Source organism: Sciurus vulgaris (assembly GCF_902686455.1).
Source record: "Sciurus vulgaris genome assembly, chromosome: 8".
In the NCBI taxonomy this organism is placed as follows: Eukaryota; Metazoa; Chordata; class Mammalia; order Rodentia; family Sciuridae; genus Sciurus; species Sciurus vulgaris.
Window position 1 is genome coordinate 107,340,072 of NC_136468.1, and position 6,000 is coordinate 107,346,071.

At 47.4% G+C, this 6,000-nt stretch overlaps 1 protein-coding gene across 1 annotated transcript in view; it reads right to left on the reverse strand.

Moving 5' to 3' along the window:
* The window catches only part of TNS3 (tensin 3), a 268,106-nt gene extending 267,970 nt beyond the window's left edge, over nucleotides 1-136 (reverse strand). The window contains exon 1 of the mRNA XM_079149903.1: nucleotides 6-136. The gene's annotated coding sequence lies outside the window, so the exon portion shown is untranslated. The remainder of the gene's footprint in view (nucleotides 1-5) is intronic.
* Nucleotides 137-6,000: the final 5,864 nt, after the last annotated feature.

The following is a 6,000-nucleotide window of genomic DNA, read 5'->3' on the forward strand; positions in this document are numbered from 1 at the left end:
AGTACCTGGGCGAGCCCGCGGCGCGGTCCGGCCAGGCGATGGCCGCAGCTAGGCTGGGCGCGGATCAGAGCGCGGGCGGGCCCGTCCTCCTGGCTGGCGGCCCGCGCCCGCGGCAGGGCCCCCTCGAGGCGGCGCGGGCAATCGCCACAGCCCGCTCTCAGGGCCCGGCCGGTCACCTGGCCTCATCACCCTAACAATGTGGCGCGTTTCCAGGACCTGCCTGCCCGGTTAACTTCTCCTAGGGATGCGCCCCAGGATCTTTCTTCCCTGGCAGTAGTGGGCAATGGGAATTAATAGACCCACTAAACAGCCCAGGCTCTTATTATTCAGGAGGCCGGAAATTTCTGGGTCGGTGGAAACGCACCTGGGAAGGTGCATTCGAGTCCTGGTTCCCACAAAACCTGTTCATTCTTTCATTGAGCACTAGTAATTATTGTGAGCCCTCCCACCCCGCCTCACCAGGAGCAAGACCTACCAGGCCCTGCCCTCCTGTAGTTTACAGTCTAATGTGGATGTGCATACATAAAGCAGCACAACCTTCACAAGAAAGCCCAGGAAAATTTATAAGTCCCCACAAGGTCCAGTTCATGGATGGATGGGGTCAAGAAAGATTTTAAAAGTCACATGACTTTTTTACAATGAACCAGGACAAAAGAGCGGGATTTAAGCAGGCCAGAGGTACACAAGAAAGAATTCCCAGGAGAGGGATTCTCAAAAGAGCAAAGGGCTACAGATTATCCATCCTCAAGATTCATGGCCAGGTATTCAGTCACTTAGCCTTAGTTTCCCCTTTGTGAAATCTGGGGAATGGACACCATGCCATTTGATAAAAGTCTCTATACTTTTTGCAGAAATTAGAAGTGCTGTTCCTCTAGGGAGGTCACAAAGGAAGTTTCATTAACTCTTCCTGTGGTGATACACAGCCCCTTACACCTAGAAGACAGTTCAGGAAAACACCCCCCACCTTACATCCTGTAGTAGAGGGATAGCAATTGTATCTACCATCTGGAGCAAAGGTTTTGGAATCCCACATGGAGCATGATGAGGGCTAGGTGTGGAGCAAAGATACCAAGAACTGTTCCAGATTCAGTAACAGAATGCTCTAACCCTTTCCCAGATCTTTGGCTCATCCTTGCCCTTTGGGAAGCAGAAAAAATCAGGCTTGTTGGGGATAGTAGAGAAGGGGCAAAAACCATCATCCTTTATAAGTGTGTTTTAAAAACAGCCATCAAAAACCTGGAGAATTTGGATCCAGAGTCAGTCGGTCCCAGGAAATAACAGGCAGCCAAGCCCACATTTCCTGTAGCACACTAATTCTACTCCAATGCCATGAAGGTGAAAGAGCAGCTTTTGGGGAAGACTTACCCATTCAAGCTCTGGAAAGTAGTAGCACTGTTTCTCTTCCCCGAAGGAGCTGGCATTCATTTCTTGAAGCACAGGCTTCCTGAGCTTTGAGTCCTGGGCTCTAGGGAAAAAGGCAGACATTTTCCCTCCTTTCTGGGAAACCCCAGCCCTCCTTTCTGGGAAACCCCAGCCCACCTTAAGGGAAGGTGGAGAATAGGTCACAATCAGCTAACCTAGAAACAGAGATGAGGCCAGAACTATTAGAATCCACTTAGTATAGATAAGAAAAAGTGGCCCCAAATCCTAGGTAACTTGCCCAAGGTCACCCTACTGGTTGGAGGTGGAGCCTGATAAGGATCCAAGACCATCTAGCCTTCTAGTTCTTCTCTCAATTTCTGCCCAGGTGCCTGCTTGCACCATCCTCCCTATGACTGCTGTACTGAATCATTGCTTAAACATCTCTCCACTGGGAGCCAAGAGTGTGCTACCCAGCTCCCACCATGCCACAGTCACGTTGCTGAATGACTACAGGAATTTGAATTTCATAAGGTGTTGGGATGTCCATTTGCAGCATCTAATGCTGGTAAGTTTGCCCAGAACTGGGAAGACCATGCAGCTGGGCAGTGGTTCATGCTTGTTATCATCCCAGCAACACAGGAAACTGATGCAGGAGAATTCTAGTTCAAGACCACCCTTTAGCAAAACCCTATCTCGAAATAAAAAATAAAAAGGGACTGTAGCTCACTGTTAGAGCTCTCCTAGGTTCAATCCCTAGTACTTGCCCCCTCCCAAAAAAAGAACTAAGAAGACCCTGCAGGACTACATGCTGGGGTCCCCCCACCCTCCTGTCAGGAATCCTCCCCTAAAATCTCATCTTCCACCCCCACCCAAGCCACATGGTCCTTCCAACCCCACTTCCCCACCCATGCTAAGTTACCAGGTGGGGCTGACTTCCCTGACTCTGTACCCTTATTTCTGGAACATCTGTGACTTGAATGACAGTGCATGCAATGTCTGCCCTTTATATTCCCATCAGTGTCCCCCCTGCCAAACAAACAAACAAACAAAAAAGTTAGAGCCTGTTAATCCTGTGTACTGTGCTTTGGCTATATGGCTGGTCCCTCAATTCCCTACACCTTGTCCAGAGGTAAGAACAAAGCAGCCCTGGACATATGACCTGATCCTGACCCTTCTAGAGCTGCCCTCCACAGAGCCTTCCTGGGTTCCAGGGCCTCCCCACTTCACAGCCTACAATTTTGAGTTTCCAAGAACTTAAACAAAAACAGGGCCTAAGCAATTATCTGAAAAAAAGATCGTGCATTTTTTCCATCCTTAGACCTCCAAAAATATCTCAAAGTTGAAAACAAAAGTGTAGAACCAATTTAACTGAAGAAAGTTACCAATTGCCAAGAATGTCCCATTCCTGCCAATACCAGCCTCAGGGTAGGGGTCTGATCTGTGCAGGATCCACTGGTCAAACTCCTTCCTTCCTGAGCCCCTCTCCTCAGTTCATTCTTACTCCTCCCCAGTAGGAGTTCTAGAAGATTTTTTGGAAGCTCATCATTGTTCTGAGGATTGTCTTTGCCATGACAAAATTCTCAAAATTTTGTATTCCTAGAATGATGACTTGGATATTTTTCTTATTTCTTTCTCCTTTCACTGAAAAATAGTATTTTCCAGCAGGACATGGTGGTGCACAGCTGTGATTCCAGAGGCCCTGGAGGCTGAGGCAGGAGGATCATGAGTTCAAAGCCAACCTCAGCAACTTGGTGAGGCTCTAAGCAATTCAGCGAGACCCTGTCTGTAAATGAAAAACAAAATGGGGCTGAGGATGTGACTCAGTGTTTAAGCACCTCTGGGTTCAATCCCCAGTCCAAAAAAAAAAGTATTTTCCAAAAACTAACTGGAAGACAGAAGAAACTATATAAGATGAAGTTACATTTCTCTGCCACTCTGCAAGGCAGCTGGGGTTTGGGTTTGAGTGCAGGCCTACGCTTTGCCTTAAGATTCAGTGTCCCCTTAGACTCTTACTAGACATCTTACCCTGTCCTCTCTTCCTTCTCTTTTGCCAAACACACAAACCCTCACAAATCCTTTTCCCAAACACCCACAACTCAGTTTTACAGTTGCCAGTTTCAGCCAAGGGCCTTTCATCTTTATTTCATCTATGAAACTATGGTGCCTGTCAAAGCTGATTGTATGTGTCAACTTGACCTGGCTAAGAGATGTCCAGGTTGCCAGTAGTCATTATCTCTGAGCATCTGTGAGGGTAATTCTAGTAGAGATTAGCACTTGGATAGGTAGACTGAGCAAAGAGGATCACCTTTACCAGTGTGGATGGGCATCCTACAATCCTGTCAGGGCCTGGATAGATCAAAAAAAAAAAAAAAAAATTGTAGAAGTAGAGCAAAGTCTCTCTCTTCTTGAGCTGGGACATCCATTTTTTTCTTGTGCTTAGACATCAGTGTGCCGGGTTCTCAGGTCTTCTGACTCAAACCACCAGCAGCTTTCCTGAGTCTCTAGGATGCAGATGGCAGGTGGTGGGACTTCTCAGGCCCCATGATCACTTGAACCAATTTCCATAATAAATCCCATAGATCTCCATATTGGTTCTGTTGGTTCTGTTTCTCTGGAAATCTCTCCGCAATGCAGTACCTTGCTCCCCCACAAAATGTACTCACACACCAACTTCTGCAGAGGTGTGTCCTAGGAACCCTCTGAACAGATCAGTTTCAGGATCTTTATGTTACAGCTGTTTCCCTGGGAAGTGGACTCTGAGATTCAGAGGACCAGGCCCTTGGGCATGGTATGTTCATTCAACACATCTTCATGGAGCCCTTGCTCTGGGCACCCCAAGGTCCCCATCTTCTAGGATCACTACACTGAGAGTGATGCTGGGTAAATCTGAGATCCCAGAATCTTCCTGTTGGTGAAGCCCTCAACCTCCACCCTCAAAGCTAGATGTCTCCTGTATTATCCTGGCTGATGCTCACTCAACCTTGGCTTACCCACTTCCAATTATGAGGATCACCTGGTTCTATGAAAATCAGCCCACTGGTTGGAGGGGTGGCTCTGCTTGGTAAGAAGGCCTCTCTGAGAGAGTTACGATACTACTATGAGGTCACCACCGGTCTCCCCAAGAGCTCTGGAACAGCTGCCTGAAAAGCAAGAGTTGACAGGGCAAGCTGTCCTAGAGAGAATGTAGTGGAAGAAGGGCAGATTGCAAGTGCCAAACAGGGAGCCCTGCAGAGCATGGTGTGGGCACAAGGGGCAGTTCCTGGGCCTGTGCAAGCATGGGGAGGAAGCAGTCAGAGGGAATGGGGTAGGAGACAAGAACTAGAGGAGGGGATGTAGCTCAGTGGTAAAGTGCTTGCCCAGCATGCATAAGATCCTGGGTTCAATCTGCAGTACAGAAAAAAAAGAACTATCAGGAGGTGAGCTGGTGGCCTGGGCTGGACATTATGAAGCTTGGGGCAGAAGAAATGTGAAGGAAGGGACCAGACAATAAATTGACTTAGCTTGGTCCTTTGAATTCAGGTAGATTGGGGTTGGGGATATAGCTCAGTTGGTAGAGTGCTTGCCTCGCATGCACAAGGCCCTGGGTTCAATCCCCAGCAACAAAAAAAAAAAAAAAAAAAAAAAAAAAAAGAAATGAATTCAGGTAGATTGGAGCCACACCACAATTACCTCTGTTTTAATTAATTAATTTTTGCTGGGGATTAAACCCAGGACCCTATGTATTCTTTGCCACTAAGAACATGCTTTTCCAGTGAGCTATACCACTAACCAGGCCTCAATTTTCTAATCTGTAAAATGAGGCTGTTAAAACTCAAGGCTCAGTCAGGCACTGTGACACACACCTATAATCCCAGCAATCTGGGAGACTGAGGCAGGAGGATCACAAGTTCAAGGCCAGCCTCAGTAAAAAATCAAAAGGACTAGGGATGAAGCTTGGTGGAAAAGTGTCCCTGGGTTCAATCCCAAGTACCAGGAAAGGAAAAAAGCAAAAGCAAAATCCCAAGTCACATGATTTTGATGAGAACTAGATAAGCTGAGATCCTGAAGACCTTTGCACTATGCCTGATGCAGAAAGGGAACTCAGCCAACCTTGGACTGTGGCCCTGTTTGGGAGGTACTGTTGGCCCTATGGGCCTTGGAGATTGGCCAGAGGTGGGAATGTTACCAAAAAATTCTTGAACCCTGCTTGGTAAGGGAGAGAACCCATAAAAGAAATCTTTTTCCTCTCAGTGTGAATGAACCAAAGTTGAACACCAACAGCATAAGTTTATTCAGTGGCCAAAGAATGAAGAGGCTGGAACCCATCCCTCAAATCAACTTTCCAACTCAGGGTTGAGAAGTCACAGAGAGAGTAGCAGAAATGAGAGGAGTGGATAGGCCAATGGGGGAGGAATATTTCTTTTCCTGGAACAGGCAGAGACATCTCGGAACATGGTGTCATCTGTTCTTCTTCTTTATGTGGTCTGGTGTCTCTAGTGGTCATGATGGCCAGTGTGTGTGCCATTTAGTATGGCAATGAAATTTTGATGAAGTTAGAGGTCACCCTTGGTCACTCTGGCATCTCAGATCCAACCAGTTTTGGCCAGCCCACCTGAAGAGGAACTTCTGGCCTTCAGGCATCCTGTCCTCAAAGACAAG